General features: G+C 45.5%; 1 long non-coding RNA gene across 1 annotated transcript; it reads left to right on the forward strand.

Moving 5' to 3' along the window:
- The first annotated feature begins 1,150 nt into the window (after positions 1 to 1,150).
- On the forward strand, positions 1,151 to 15,755 carry LOC143838636 (uncharacterized). The gene is made up of 3 exons (XR_013231442.1): positions 1,151 to 1,285; positions 15,012 to 15,207; positions 15,480 to 15,755. It is a non-coding gene; the product is annotated as an uncharacterized LOC143838636 (long non-coding RNA).
- The last annotated feature ends 979 nt before the right edge of the window (positions 15,756 to 16,734 follow it).

Genomic DNA, 16,734 nt, shown 5'->3' on the forward strand with positions numbered 1-16,734 from the left:
CCATCACAACAAAAGAACTTTGAGTCCAATGACATGGAAGATGGGGAAACTGTAGATTGGGCATAAAAGCACTGTGAGGCCATGGAGACATGTGGAGGGGGAAGATACACTTTCCTAGTAACACCTTCCCAGTCAAAGAAGAGTTATTTTTTATAACCTGCTTTTCACTTCCCAAAGGAGTCTCAGAGTGGCTTATAATAGCCTTCTCTTCCCCTCCCCACAACAGACAACCTGTGAGGCAAGTGAGGCTGAGAGAGCTCTGAGAGAAACTACTCTGTCAGAACAGTTTCTAACAGGACTGTGACTAGCTCAAGGTCACTCAGCATGTGGAGGAGCAGGGAATCAAATCCAGCTTGCCACATTAGAAGCATTGTTGTTAACCAGTATACCAAGCTGTACAAATTGTCATTCCCTTAAAGAGATGTAGTTAGAGTACAGGCAGAAGAAGCTGTTGCAGGAGGATAGCGTAAGTCTTTTTTGACTTGTTCATTGACTGTTATGGAATTATTTTCCTTTAAATTTGGACCTTATGGACAATGGCTTGTCAGGACAATCCAAGATGGGAGACACTCATGTATTTTCCTACATGGAGAGGTGATTGTGTGGTTAATAAGGGTTGCAGTTTTAGAAGGGAGGAGTGTTTTTGTCATCTGTGTGTGTTGAGGAGTCCCAAGCAGCTCTTTCTTCCAGGGGAACTGATCTCTGTGGTCTGGAGAGGAGCTTTCATTCTGGGGGTTCTTTAGGTCTCACTTGGAGGCTGGCATCCCTGAATAGTAGCAGGGATGCCAGCTTCTAGCTGGAACCTGGGTGTATTATGCATCATGGAAAACTCTCAAAAAGACTGCCAAAACAATGTCTTATTTTTAAATTCTTAACATGGCACTATTTTTGCAGCACAAAACCCATTGTGTTATTTTTGTTTTTGCATTACAGTGACTCTGCTTGTGTTATGCCACTGAGAACAGTCTTTTTTGATGCATAAATGTCAGCATGTTTTTGGACTCCTCCCCTTTTTTGCTCACAGTCCGATGGGAGCTAGAGCACCTGCTGCTGATACTCTGCCTTTGTCAGTGATCACGTGAACATGCCATTTGCCCTGGCAACCCAGCCAACTTTATTGCTATGTAAATAAGTAGAAATTACCCTTTGGTATGGATTTCTTCCACAGCCTTCCATAAATGCTCCTGAGACTACAAAGCTCTACCTCTGATCAGTGACCATGGTGGTGGTGGGGAAGCTTGAGGTGCCAGCTGCTGATTTCTGCTTCCTCAGTGTCAGTGATCAGGTGAACATGCAATTTGATTTGGTCTCCCATTGCCTGTAATAGCCTGAGGACATCCTGGGTGTTCTGTGTGGCTTTTTCTTAGGAAGGAAGAGGCTTTGCCTTAACTCCGGGTGGCTCTCTGGTAGTGAGTTTAGAGCAATTTCCCCCAGAAATCAGTCCTTCATAGATCGATTTCCTCAGACCAAGGTTCTCTGTCTTAAAGATAGTTGCTGCATTTGAAATGCTAATTGTGGACAATATTAATTGGAATGTGAATGACGTTGCCTAGCAATAGAAGTCCCTCCTCTAACTGTCATCCCCCACCTAGAGTTACCATAGGAACTTTTTGAGGTGCATAATCGCTGAAGAAAAAAACCCAACACAGTATCACAGCTCATGCATAAATGGGAATGTTTTAAAAACGTTTTTAAAAAGAACAATTTAAAAGGGTTGGAGAACTGACTGTGTTGATACATGCATACTAGGTCCTGGAGATCCCATTTCTGGGGTTTCTCGAAGCCTGAAAAATATTTCAGGGGTTTCTCAATGGTAAAAGAAAGGCTGACATAGAGGCAGTATTTGAGAATCCCTCTGTAAGTTCTTTGCTAACCAATGTTTTCATGTTTGATTGTAACAGACAACTGTATTTTATTTACTTTGATATTGAACTGAGCTGAAGAACATACAAACTGAATGGTTTTCAGTTCTTGTAAATTTTGCTATCAACTAAATATTTTCACAGAAGAATGAAACTGTGAGTTTATGAAATATTTGATGTTTATTGTTATTAGCAATTATTGCCAGGCAGCATTTCTTTTTGTTTCCCAGCTGCAACCTGGCTTCCTTGCACCTCCATGGCATCCAAAGTCCTCCCTCCCAAGAAGCCCTTTTCTCCAGGGGGATTGATCTCTGTTGCCTGTAAATGACTTGCAGTTCCAGTAAATCCCCAGGTCCCAACAGGAGATTGGCATCTTGCAACCTCTCAGGGGCACAGTGCCTCAGAGTCCCCCCCTTCCAAGCAGCTGTTTCATCTCCAGGAGCCTGGAGATGAGTTGTTATTGCAGAGTTCCCCTCCAAAACAGCTGTTTTTCCCTTGGGAACTGATCTCTATAGTCTGCAGAAGACCTCCAATTCCAGGAGATTTCCAGGCTGCACCTGGAGGTTGGTGACCTCTGGGACAGTGGTGTTCCTTGAGGTTTGGAGGCAGGGCATCAAAAGTCCAAGGTGGGCAGGAACTTTTGCCAAGCAGCCAGCTTTCAGGAAGGCCAAAGTGCAGGTGTATATCCTAGTGCCTGTTGTTTCCCTGGCAAAGGGCTTTGCCTCTAATGAACACATATCTTCTATTCATTCACTACATTCTGCTTTTGATTGTGTGGAGCACAACAAATTGTGGCAAGTTCTTAAAGAGATGGGAATACCAGAGCATCTTATTTGTCTTGAGAAACCTATATGGACATCAAGAAGCAACAGTGAGAACCGAGCATGGAATCACTGACTGGTTCAAAATTGAGAAAGGAGTTTGGCAAGGCTGTATACTGTCGCCTAGCCTATTTAACTTGTATGCGGAGCACATCATGAGAAAGGAGGGATTAGAGGAGTCACAAATTGGGATCAAGATTGCAGGAAGAAATATCAACAACCTCAGATATGCAGATGATACCACTCTGATGGCAGAAAATGAAGAGGAACTAAAGAGCCTGTTGATGCGGGTGAAGGAGGAGAGTGCAAAAGTTGGCTTGAAACTCAACATCAAGAAAACAAAGATCATGGCATCCATCCGTCTCAATTCTTGGCAAATAGAGGGGGGAGAAATGGAGATAGTGACAGATTTTATTTTCCTGGGCTCCAAGATCACTGCAGATGGGGACTTCAGCAAAGAAATTAAAAGACATTTGCTCCTGGGGAGGAAAGCTATGGCAAATCTAGACAGCATCCTAAAAAGCAGAGACATCACCCTGCCAACAAAAGTGTGTTTAGTCAAGGCTATGGTATTCCCAGTTGCAATGTATGGCTGTGAAAGTTGGACCATAAGGAAGGCCGAACGTCAAAGAATTGAGGCTTTTGAACTCTGGTGCTGGAGAAGACTCTTGCGAGTCCCTTGGACTGCAAGGCGAACAAACTGGTCAGTCCTAGAGGAGATCAGCCCTGCCTGCTCCTTAGAAGGCCAGATCCTGAAGATGAAACTCAAATACTTTGGCCACCTCATGAGAAGGAAGGACTCCCTAGAGAAGAGCCTAATGCTGGGAACGATCGAGGGCAAAAGAAGAAGGGGACGACAGAGAATGAGGTGGCTGGATGGAGTCACTGAAGCAGGAGGTGCAAAGTTAAATGGACTCTGGGGAATGGTACAGGAAGGCCTGGAGGATCATTGTCCTTGGGGTTGCGATGGGTCGGACACGACTTCGCACCTAACAACAACAACAACACATTCTGCTTATCTACCAAGTTGTCAAAGAAGGAAATGAGTTTGGTTTGACTTCTTTTTTGCAAATATATCCTGGCTTCTAAAAGTGGCATTTCATTTTCCACCAAATGCTACCCTTCCCCAGCTGTGTTATGTTTTATTCTAATGACTTCCTATGGCAAGAGGTTAAACTAATAAACTTAATTCCCCAGACCCTCTCTGTTTTCTTTTTGAGGACAGGAATTATCTGACAAGAAAATAAAGGTTAGGAAGGCTACAAAAACTCAGATGCCAGAAAATGAGGAAGTGCAAAACTGAACTATTGCAGCCACTCAAGGACCAACAGTAGTGCAGTGGGAGACTAGAAATGGGAATGAAAATCTTTATGTGTACGAGATCCCAGTTTTTTAGCAAGCAAGAAAAGTGTTAGATAAGAAGGGTGTGCTTAGTTATCCTTGCAAATGCTAGATTGTAGGTGCATTGATACTACTTTTTGTTAATAATTTGTGCAAGTAATGCCAAGTTAATCACTGGTTTATGGTACTGGTTGCTGTAGAAAAACCCATTCGTTTTAGCAACTTTATGACGCATTCCAGGGTACTGAGTGCAGTAATGGGAACTGAGCACAAAAAGCTTTGATTGTTGTAACCTGCTACAAGCCATCATGCCTAGAGTGGTGGGTAAGAAATAAAATAATACAATAATGATGATGTTGATGATAATTAAGGATAGCTGGATGTCTAGGAGGAAATTCTGGCTTTTAAAGGTTTTCCATGGTCCAGATAGAACAATATTTTTTTCCACCAGTTAACACACAAAGCATGCCTTTCTACCCCCCCCCCCCAAAAAAAAATCAGGAACAAGATTACTTTTTTAAAGCTTCAAGGCTCATGATTCCAAAAGGGGTGGCAGTAAAATAAGCACTATGCATCTATGCAGCTGCAGAGGTGGAACAATGTCCCAGAATAATAAAACATGGAGGAAGTTGATTGGCTGCCTGGCTTGATTGACAAGCAGAGAAGAGTCATGTGTATAGCACGTTCCTCTCTTCCGCCATTTCAAGCAGGTATGCAAAGTGCTAATAAGTGTGAGAAAGCGGCAGAGAAAGTGAGAGAGCCAGGAGGTAAGGAATGGCCAGAGGCATGATTTTTTATAGTGTTACACCATTGCACTGGTGTAACATATTTTTTTTCGATATGTGGAATAGCCTTCAGTTTCTTTTTAAAAATGAATTGCCAACTCTGGTCTTCTGTTTTAGGACTAGATACAAGTCTTGGGAGTTTTTTGCCTTCTCATGCTGACAAGTTGACACATAGTTATATTCAGCTCTTTGCCTAGAACCTTTAAATCTTGCCCTTCCTGTAAAGGGGCATACACAGTTTTCCTTCCCTGTGATATTCTTACAGTGACCCTGTGAGGTAAGTGAAGCAGAGAGAATATGGCAGGTTCCATTGAATGCAATGGAGTTAGAAAGGAGTAATTCTGCTTTGGACTACACAGTTGGTCACACGATTCTAGCCCCTAAATCAGCTGCCTGTGCATGTTTCAACTCAGTAGATTTACAAAGACATGCTTTACCCTTCTGGGCAAAGACCAGATTTCCCAGGACTGGTGTGGAACAGCCCTCCTTTCACTCTTCCCCAAACAGAAAGTGCTTCTGCTTTAGGAACATTGACACAATAAGTAAGCCTCCATAGTCTTTCTGTTTGTATTTGTTTTGGTATTTTCCCTCTCAGATTTCCTTTTGATAAGAAAGTGGTTGGCTGGAATTGTGCTAGATGGCTGGGAATGCTTGAGACAGTTCCTTATCTGAACTGGAGAAGGGGCTCCCTCCCTTTTGGAGTGCTGGTGCAAATTTACCTAGGCTGGTATGTTTGCACCTGGTGGGGACATTTGGCCTCATTGGTTTTCATTTTCCTCTGCAAAACAAGGGTATCACTTGAACACCTCATTGCCGCCACTAGCCTGATTGAATTTAGAAATATGTCCAGGGGAAAACATGAAAAGGAGAAAAAAAGGAGACACAAAGAGAGAAATGTTTGAAATATGCATTTCCCAAGTTTAGCTCTGTTGACTTTGGTTCTGATTGTTCAAGGAGGTATTTTTTGGCCTCTCCTATTAATTCTCAAGTTATCTCAGCATAATAAGGGCTGTATTCTTGTTGCACTATGAATGAAAGGTGATGACTGCTTTGTACTGTCAGTTGTTAATAGGCAACCCCATTGCTAAGTAATTGGTCTTATGTATAATGATGTGGGCACCAGGCAATCATACCTTCCTTGATTCTCATGTTAAGGATCCATACCTATGTTTTAATTGTATTATCCAACTATTGAATGATTGCACAGTTAGAATCTAGGACTACTGATCATAACATTCTTGTTCTATTTGGACAATTTCAGTGGAGCACAGTTTTCTGCCAACTTCTGCAAGTGAGAAAGTGTGACCAGAAAAAAGTGGGACCAGAAAAACACAACTCTGTCAGAAATTTGTTTGCCTTGTGTTGGAGTAGCCAACAACAAATCACCAGTCTGGCTCAGTATGGCAGCTCTTTATTTCTTCAGTTCTGTGGTCCTTAAAAGTATGACAAGGAGCATTTCTAGAGAGATGTCTGCAATGGTAAAGGAGGTAACAACTTCTCTTCAAGGAGAGCTGGTGTGGTGCAATGGTTAGAATGTCAGACATGAATCTGGGATATTTAGGTCCACTCTGCCATGGAAGCTTGCTGGGTGACCTTGAGCCAGGAGCATACACTCACTCTAGCTTAATTCAGAGGTTTGTTGTGAGCAGAAAATGGAGAAGAACAATGTAAACCATTGAGGTCCCCACTGGGTAGAAAGGTAGGGGAATGTGTGGGATAGAAAAAAAGTAAATACATACAAACCCCCTAAGCAGCTGTAAATTCACCCTGAGAACTTGTGAAAAGAGTTTAGCTTTTTACAATTTCCTCTCCACCTTTTGTTCAGCATTCCTCATTCTAAAAATCTTCAAGTATATTATGAGCTTATATGATACTAGTTGTTTTTCATTGGATTTGCCTACCAACCACTTTGTCTGCAAGGGGCAAATATATAATCTCAGAGAGGCCACATATACAAGACCCCTAAAAATGAACACTTTATTTTAACTTTTCTCAATATGTCTCCTAAATAACTACCTACCCCAAATCTAATACAAATTCAGCTTTCAAAATTCCATAGAAGCTAATAGAACTAAATTTGGTAGCAGCACCATAATTGGTGTGAGCTTAATTTACTTGGGCCTAGCCAAATAGTTTTTACTTTTGTAAAGAAGAAGCAATACAAAAGGATCTGATTCCCTGAACTAACCAGACTCTAGTTCTTTATGTACTCTGAACATAGACCAGTTATTTCTAAGGTTCACAAGTCCTGGTATGGAGACAGAACAGGGCATTTTAAATCTAAACATAACCTAATCCAGTGGTCCTCAACCCCCGGTCTGCAGACTGGTCTCGGTCCGTAGATCAGTTGGTACCGGGCCGCAGCTCCTCCTCATACTCCTCCCTGGCTGCTGCCTTGAGGGCTGCCCTGCCACTCTGCCACTGGCTCACCTTTGGTGCTCTCCAGCAGCCGCCATGGCTGGGGCTCCCCCTTGGCATAGCACTGCGCAACTGCTGCTGGAAGTGCCCCCCAGCGGATGGCGGGAAGTCAGGGGCGCTGGTGGGAAAGCAAGTGGAGCAGGGGTTCTGGCAACGGCGCCGACGTCCCTTGGCAAAAGACTACCCCTCCCCCTGGCCTAAGTAAGATTGTAAAGTGTTGACCGGTCCCCAGTGATAAAAAGGTTGGGGACCACTGATCTAAGCTATTTCAAGTGCCATAAGAAAACAAACCATGAGAGCACACAGAATCTGACAACCTTGAATGTTTCCCACTTTTGAAATATTTCATTGCATATAAAGAAATCCTTCAGTGGAAAGGGAGAATCTAGTAATAACTTCTGCCCAGGGTTGAATTTCAGCAAGAAAATCCTCTGACCTCATTCTACAGTCCTTGTACTTTTGGCAGGTACATATGAATAATTGGTGGCATAATTTACTGATACTGGGTACATGTGTAATGACCTTTTGGTTTTCTCCATGCTCCTCAAATCATCAGAAAGAAATTTGCAATGAGGCAGAACAATATTTATTGAATACATTTTGAAAATATATATCCTTTCATAAGGCAGTAGCTTCTGAGACCCCAGATCCAGGTGATCAGCTGCACCTTGGAAATAGCTTATTATTGTAATAATAAAAGCAGGTACGGAGCCATGCCGAGGGTCAGGAGCTTCTGCACCTGGCTGACCTGAGCAGATACGCAAATCTGCTTGCCGGTCACCCCAGGAACCGGGAACGGCATCCTGAGGGTCCTACAGATCCGTGGGGAGGTAGGGGGACCGAACTCCCCGGATTAATAGCGGTGTGTGCTCAAGGTCACGATGGCGTCCTTGTCACAAACAACTTTACAAGCTTGAAACGACCAGCTGACCCTACATTCTTCCCAGACCATCATTTACCAGATTGACAGAAGCGCTGACAGAAGCTGGAGTCTGCAACAGTAAGAATTGAAAGCTTTCTGGCTCTTCCCTTTCTTTCTCCACAAGCTCTTCCCCCCCCCCTCCTCAACCAATTTACAAGTGAATTCCCTCTTTCGCCGAGTGAGACACTCCCAGCTAATTATACCCACTAACCAAACAAAGAGAGAACTTTGAAGTTTTGTTGAAAAAAGTTCAGTGGGGGTAACTGACTTGATACGGAGATCGACAAACATCACAGCAGACCAGCAAATTACTGCTTCCTTAATATATTATTAATAAACTAGATTTCAAGCCCATTTTAAATTGAAATAAAATGGGCGCTAGATGGGCTGGGGGGGAGAGCCCGTCCCCCGCAGAAGCCGGAGGGAAAAGGGGGGCTGGGAAAGGAGGCTTCTGTCAGGGCGGAGATCTCCCTCGCGGGTGCGAGGGAGAGCTCAGCCCCGGCAGAAGCCGGAGGGAAAGGGGGGGCTGGGAAAGGAGGCTTCTGTCAGGGCGGAGATCTCCCTCGCGGGTGCGAGGGAGAGCTCAGCCCCGGCAGAAGCCGGAGGGAAAAGAGGCTTCTGTCGGGGCGGAGATCTCCCTCGCGGGTGCGAGGGAAAGCTCAGCCCCGGCAGAAGCCGGAGGGAAAAGGGGGGCTGGGAAAGGAGGCTTCTGTCAGGGCGGAGATCTCCCTCGCGGGTGCGAGGGAGAACTCAGCCCCGGCAGAAGCCGGAGGGAAAAGGGGGGCTGGGAAAGGGGGCTTCTGTCGGGGCGGAGATCTCCCTCGCGGGTGCGAGGGAGAGCTCAGCCCCGGCAGAAGCCGGAGGGAAAAGGGGGCTGGGAAGGGAGGCTCCCGCCCCCCCACCCTCCCCAAAGGCTCCCATGGCGTCCTGTCGGCCCCGGGAGCGGGCTCGCCGGGCGAGGCCGCTGCCGGGGCCGACAGAAGGCCGGCTCCCACCACCCCCACCCTCCCCCAGCGGCGAACGGCATTCTCTCGGCCTCCGGAGCGCCCTCGCTGCCGCGAGGGCGCTCCGGACGCCGAGAGAAGGCCGGCTCCCACCGCCCCCACCCTCCCCCAGCGGCGAACGGCGTTCTCTCGGCCTCCGGAGCGCCCTCGCTGCCGCGAGGGCGCTCCGGACGCCGAGAGAAGGCCGGCTCCCACCACCCCCACCCTCTCCCAGCGGCGAACGGCCCCCGAAGCGCTTACCTGTCGCTGTGCGGGTGAAGCAGGGAATGGGGAGCCGCGCTTTGCGCAGCTCCCCATTGCCTGCTTCGGGCGGGATGGACACTTGGAGGGGCCAATCAGGAGCCGCTTCGCGGCTCCTGATTGGCCCCTCCGAGTTTTTATCCCAGACCGGTCCCGCCCTAACTCCTCCCCACTACCCCTTACTCCTTTATACAGTCCGTGGCGCCCGTGGCGCCATGGGCTGTGTACAGATGTCTTTTACTGGGACTATCCCTCAACTGCAAACTCTGTTTCTATAGATTTGTACAGTATATAGCATGGAGATAATTAAAACAGTTTCTCCAGAAATTGTTTTCATCTGTATCAAATATTAAACTCATCCATAAGGGATGATTTAAATAACGTGCTTTATTAATCCTGTCTGGGTATGGGTAAGTTTGAATCTGAGCCTGGATGAGCAGAGTTCCTCAGCAAAACCTGTTTCTAAAGGCCTGTGAATGCACAAAGTAATAATCATGACAAAATCACTTTGATTAATAGCTAAGTACATCCCCCCAGCAGCAACTAGTAACCAGAAGCAGCCCTATATCTGTGACTGAAGGGACTCCGCAGTGAGAAAGTATATGCATCCGTTTTACAGTTCTGCATAGGCTTAAGCCCCAACAGAACTCCATAAAAAATAAGCAGTGGTGGGCACAGAGAATTGTGAAGCAAATTTATTCTAAAACAAAAGTGCTGATGGGCTCTATTACAATGTATTCTTAAAGATTGGGGGAAAGTGAACTTTCTGTGCCAAAGGACTTATCCCTAAGCACATGATAGGCTTACTGGACAATGCCGGGTGGGAAAGTGTCAAGAGGGTTTATGACAGGTGGGGATTTAAGATGTGTAACTAGTCTCTGGGAGTTAATACCAGGGCAACAATAGTTTAGAGAGACACTTCAGGAACCTGGTTTTGTTCAGGTGCAGCTGCAGAGGTGGAACAATGTCCCAGAATAATAAATACTGTAATGAACATCTAATTGATTGTCAAACATTAGACAATAAATCTACTGCTTGTTTCTACCTAAACTGAGATGTGCAGCTTTACATAACTGCCCAAATCTAAGCTTCATTCTGTCAACATCTGAACCAAATACTATATCTTTGAGGGATGGACATAAACCACAAAAATGTGAATTAGTTTGTAGGCACTAACCCCACAAACCCAGTCAGCTTTCAGATGAATTGAACTGGATTTGTGAGGCTCATGAAAAAAAATCAGTTGAACTGCAAAGGCAGCTTGCTCCAAATTTCAGTTGTTTTAGGCTCTAAACAGCTGAGTAGTAGAAGCAGGCTATCTTTGTGGCTCAGCTATATTAAGGCCAAAACAGCTGAGCCAAGTGAGCAGGGTGTCTCTGTGGCTCAGCTGTTTCCAGTCTTTTGGTGGCTTTCGTATGGAGGAGAAAGCAGGGATTTAAAACCCTTTTCTCCCTTTGAACCCATGAACCTCCACAAACTGCCTTAAAGCCTCTTCAAATCAGGCAAAATTTGTCTTGATTAAAGGTTCATGAGTTAGTTAATTCCCATCCATTCAAAAGTACACAAACAGCAGAACAGAGGAATTGGTTTTTCCCTTGCAGGGGGATATTGACTGCCTAATGAGGACACTGACAACCATAATTTGGCGTAAAATATTTGGCCACAGCCTTTATTCAGCACTGAGCGTGGCAAACATGGGAAGAGAAATTTGTCCTCTTGTGGTCAGCTGACCACAAGGCAGCCCAGCTGTTGGGTTCTCCTGACTCCCGGAAATGCAAGCCTTCAACTAGGCTCTGCATCCACACAGCCCCTTAAGGGGCCCCCTAAATCTAGGGGAGGCCAGCGCGCAAGCTTGGCCAACCCAAAATTGATCCTTCCCATGCTACACTTCTGCCACTGAGTCCGAATAGGGTTAATACCTCCTCAGGCTCCCGCCACCACTCATTTTGCAGCCAATTCAAAATAGCATGTCGGATCCCATGGAGCCATATATACATGTCCCAGGCCGACATGTGCACCCCATTGCTCTTATAGAGGGCCCAGAACTGCAAATGCCCTACGATGGAGGCTCCAATCAGTAGCACACTTCCCAGCTCAGCTCTATACTCAGGCTTTAACTCCACCTGAGATCATGGAACTCTGGGTGACAGGTGAAGGGGCCTTCACTCCCCACCCCAGTCCAACAAGAGCACCCCATCACTCTTATAGAAGGCCCAGAACTGCAAATGCCCTACCATAAGGGTGCCAGTCAGTAACACACATCCCAACTCAGCTCTGTACTCAGGCTTTACCTTCCCCTGAGATCATGGAACTCTGGGTGACAGGTGAAGCGGCCACTCACCACCATGGACCATTCTTTGGTGAATGTCCAGCCAGCCCAGTGGGGCCTCTCGTGAGACTTAGCCTCTAGCCACATGGCATCCTAGCCACTCAGAAGAATTGGTTCTTATACCTGCTTTTTACCATTTGAAGAAGTCTCAAAGCAGCTTATAATTACTTCCCTTCTTCTTCCTACAACAGACACCTTGTGAGGTAGGTTAGCCTGAGAGAGTTCGGACAGAACTGCTCTGTGAAATGAGCACTAAGAGGACTTTGACTAGCTCAAAACCATCCAGCTTGCTGCCTGTGGGGGAGTGGGTAATCAATCCTGGCTCTCCAGCCACTCTTGACCCCTACGCCAAGCTGGCAGTTAGGGGTATACTTTTTGTTGAGCAAAGACAGCCAAGTTCCCGATTTCAACAAACAAAAACTGGGGCACACAGTAAATGTAAAATACCAGAAAAAAAGAGAGCTGCGCAATCGTGACTCTGAAACTATAGTAAATAATGCTTCCAAAAGTGCGAAAATAGTCATTTATAAAGCATAATAAAGAAAATCATAATAATCAAACACTATTGTAAATGAGTGTATAATAATACAACAACTCAATAAGTATGACACAAAAAATAATTTAGGCAACAGTTCAACAGGTTAGTTTCAACTGAGGTCCAAATGAGGATCTGGTAGTCCCCCATTTCTCAAGGTGCACCTAACAGAAGTTATAATTGGCTCAGCGGGGGCCAATTTATTGGTTATCCCTGGCCCCAAGGAAGCCCGCCTGGCCTCTACCAGGGCCAGGGCCTTTTCGGTCCTGGCCCCGACCTGGTGGAATGAGCTCCCGGAAGAGCTGAGGGCCCTGCGGGAATTACCAGCATTCCTCAGAGCCTGTAAAATGGAGCTCTTCCGCCAGGCCTACGGTGAGGAGGATCAGCCCCCCCCCCTCATGAAGTCTGGCCCCCTCCACCTCCCTGTAGCTGAGGCGGTGGAGACTCGATTAGTATTGCCATCTATTGTTGTTATTGTTGATTAATTGGTTGTTATTTACTGTAATTTTATGCTATTGTTATAGATTTTAGGGGAGAGGTTTTTATGTGAGCCGCCTCGGGGGGAGGCTGGATATAAATAATAATAATAATAATAATAATAATAATAATAATAATAATAATAATAATAATAATAATAATAATAATAATAATAATCCCAAATAGACTGAGAAGAACTCTCCAAAAACATGAACTAATTAGCAATGGTGCTTTTCCAAGCTGCACATAGCCTGCTCTATGGGTCCAGGGAAGGTCTTCTGTCTTTATAAATGACTATTTTTTGCACTTTTGGAAGCATTATTTACTATAGTTTCAGAGTCACGATTACTCTGCTCTCTTCTGGTGAGTTCCTGGTCTCAGACAGTATACTGAAATCTGTAGTTCAGTTCAAGGATGATTTTTGAGGGACTACTATATTAACCAGAATACAGTGTTCTTTAGATTTATTGCCTTCATTTATACCCCACCTTTCTCCCCATGGGAGTCTCCAAAAGGCTTTCATTGTTCTCCTCTCCTCAATCATCCTCCATTCACCTTAGGAGAAGGGGTTTCTCAGCAGTAGCATAGCCCAATGTGCTTCTTCCTCAAAGCCTCAGCTCCCCAGTTCCATTTTCATCTTTCAGGGACAGGAACAAATGCCTGGGGCAAGGGAGGAGTGAGATCAAACACTGAGTTAGTATAATGTTAGGCTGTTTTATTTGCTACTGGTTTGCTCTTTTATGCAGTTTTAAAGATGTGTAAGATTTTTCATTGCTAATGTTGGAATTTCTGTTACTAATACTTTCCTTTAATTTTTAAATGCTAGGTAGTGTAAGGTGCCCTAGGGACACTGCTGTTCCATGTGGCAGGATAGAAATATCCAATTAATGAATTGACTAAAATGCATGGGCATGCAAGACTTAGGAGCTATGATTGGAGCACAACATGCAGGCCTCTGAGGTACCCCATTTATCACCAGTGTTTTTTACATAACCATAGAACTGCAAGATGATGATATAGCTTATGAACAACTCTCTTGAGTAAAAAGTATGTTTGGCAGATTGAACTGATGTCCATTAAACTCTGTTCATTTGCATTTCTCTGTGGGAGTAACAAATCCTGTCCCAGTTTGGGGGGGGGGGAGAGAACTAGAGGTACTTGCTTATCTTTATCTATCTGTCTGTCTGCCTGTCCGCCCATCCACCTGTCTACCAGTCTACCATCTACCTATCTGACCTTTCTCTCCATGAAGTTAGCTGCTATCCAGTGTAGTGTAATAGTGTGCTGGACTAGGACTGGGGCAATTTATGTTCAAGGAAGCTCATGGGGTGACCTTGGGCCAGTCACAATGTCTCAGCCTAATCTACTTCAGAAGTTTGTGAGGATATAAAATGGATAAAATGTTCCCTTTTGACATAAGGGCTAAAAAGATGACATATGCTTTAAAATGGGAGAAAAGACAGCTGAAGAATTTAGGTAGTAGAGATACATTTGAATGAGCCTCAATGATATTTTAATCAGATTTGAAATGTTCTAGAAAGTCTTCCCAGTGCATCCTTTTCAGGTTTGGTTTTTTTTTTTTTCAGAGTACATATTGCAAGTGGATAAAAACAAGACTTGTCATACATATTAGGTCACTGGTGTGCAGAAGAATACTAGGCCAGTGATCCCCAACCTTTTTATCACCGGGGACCACTCACCGGGGACCACTCAACGCCTTTTACTGAGGCCCGGTGGGGGGGTAGTTTACTCCTCTACTCTCAACCACTGCCCTAACGCTCTCTGATCGCTATGGTAATGTTTAAACATCCCTTCAAAATAAGATACAGACACACCACAACAATGAACATAAGGAACATTTTATTTTCATGGAAATTTTAACTCATGACAATGACAAATCAATGGGAACCCTGAGCTTGTTTCTCTGCAACGAGATAGTCCCGTCTGGGAGTGATGGGAGACAATGACACCCGAAGTGTGTTGTAAAGTGCCAGGGGGGGGATGAAGTAAAGGGCCGGGGGGGAGGCATCCTTCGGGGCCCACCTCCAATTAGTCGAAGGACCACATGTGGTCCACGGCACACAGGTTGGGGATCGCTACACTAGGCTATTTCAATGGGAGACAAACACAAAGCTGCAAACACATAACACAGGTCTCCTTTGAGCAAGTCTAAGAGAGCTCTGTGCTGTTCAATGTGTTTGCCTTCAGTGTATAACATGCACCAAATGAAAGTGGTTGGATTATTTTAGCTCATCTATGTTTAAATCTTTGCTTCAGACACTTGTACCTGGATCAGAATAATCTACGCAGGGGTCACAATTTTCCAAATCAAGGCCAGTGTGTCTTTCTCCCCACTGGCCCCGGAAGGACTGGACCAGAGGGCAGTTTCAATTATGGAGTGTAAGCAGCGCAGCCAGCAGCTGGCTCATTCACCTCTAGCACCCTCTTCACTTTGTCTCAAACTTTTAATAAGGTAAGGTGCCTTGATAACTTAATTTCTTCTCCAAAACTCATGAGGAGGTTGTCGATGGTGATTTGAAAATTACAATAACATAATTCCATTTGGATGCCCTGAGTATATGTGCTGTTTGGCAGCTATAAATAAGCCAAGCTAGGAGAATGAAGACAGATGAGCTATTGGAAAGAAATATTCAATTAAACTTTCCTTCCCAAAGGTAATAATCTGATAAGTAACTGAGTTACTGTTGTCACCATCTTTATTTCTTCATGTTTTTATTTGTTTAGTTCCACTTTCCGATTCAGCACCGGTTCTGAGATGGATGTTTGGTCATACCTAATCCTGTAGACTGGACATGCTACCCTCAAGTCAGTCCAGTGTTTTGGCAAAAGGTGATGAAATTCAGCTTACAAGGGAACTCTGTGTTACATTTGGTACTGGAGAGACAATTAACTGCTGATTTTTATAAAGGGAGAATGATATTTTTGTCCTAGCAGCATTCAGTACAACTTGAAGCCTGTCATGGACAAAACTCCACCCAATAAAATCAAATTCACAACAAATCTTGTGCTTTTTTGTTAAGGATCTGCAAACTGAAAACTCAGGATCTCTTTATTATAAAGGTAAAGGTAAAGGTATCCCCTGTGCAAGCACCGAGTCATGTCTGACCCTTGGGGTGACGCCCTCCAGCGTTTTCATGGCAGACTCAATACGGGGTGGCCTTGCTAGTGCCTTCCCCAGTCAAGCTGGGTACTCATTTTACCAACCTCGGAAGGATGGAAGGCTGAGCCAACCTTGAGCCGGCTGCTGGGATCGAACTCCCAGCCTCATGGGCAGACAGCTTCAGACAGCATTTCTGCCACTTACCACTCTGCGCCACAAGAGGCTCTTCTCTTTATTATGCATATTTCCAATTGGAGTTTTCTCTTTTGAATTTCAGGTCGGGTTCCCAGTTCCCCAGTGAGGACAGAGGATCTCCCACTTCCCACTTCCCACTGATTCTCATAGACCCATTATGCACAGCAGCAGCCACGCTGGGCTGATGCTGGGCATTGCGCCACAGCAGCATGCCCTGGCACTTCCCACAAGTGCACGGAGGAGGGAATCCCCTGGTGTATGTGGGCTGCTTCAGCATGTTGCGTGCACGCACAAAACACCAGGGCTGGAAAGCCTGATATGCTGCCTGGAGGTGGCAGCAGTATGGGCCCCCCACCGCTCGCTGGCAGGGGAGCGGCATGTCACTCTCTCACCACAGTGGGGGTGGGGGGATACCCTGTTCAGCTCTGCAGCTCCACAGAGCTGACAGGGGCGAGAGGCATCCCTGCAAGGATGCTGCTGGTTGGTGAAGGAACTGGGCTGAAGGCCAAAGGAGCCAAAGTCCCAGCTCCTCTGATTATGCATGAGGCCAGCCCGACCTAGCCCTCGCTGGAGCCCATGGCAGCTTCGGGATCATAGAAGAATCCACTTTCCCTTACCACAGTCATTCTGAGGACCTGGGTTTGGGCAGGGCTGGGCGGCACCTGGGATGATGGCAATGTCGGG

The sequence above is a fragment of the Paroedura picta genome, chromosome 1 (genome assembly GCF_049243985.1).
Source record: "Paroedura picta isolate Pp20150507F chromosome 1, Ppicta_v3.0, whole genome shotgun sequence".
In the NCBI taxonomy this organism is placed as follows: domain Eukaryota; kingdom Metazoa; phylum Chordata; class Lepidosauria; order Squamata; family Gekkonidae; genus Paroedura; species Paroedura picta.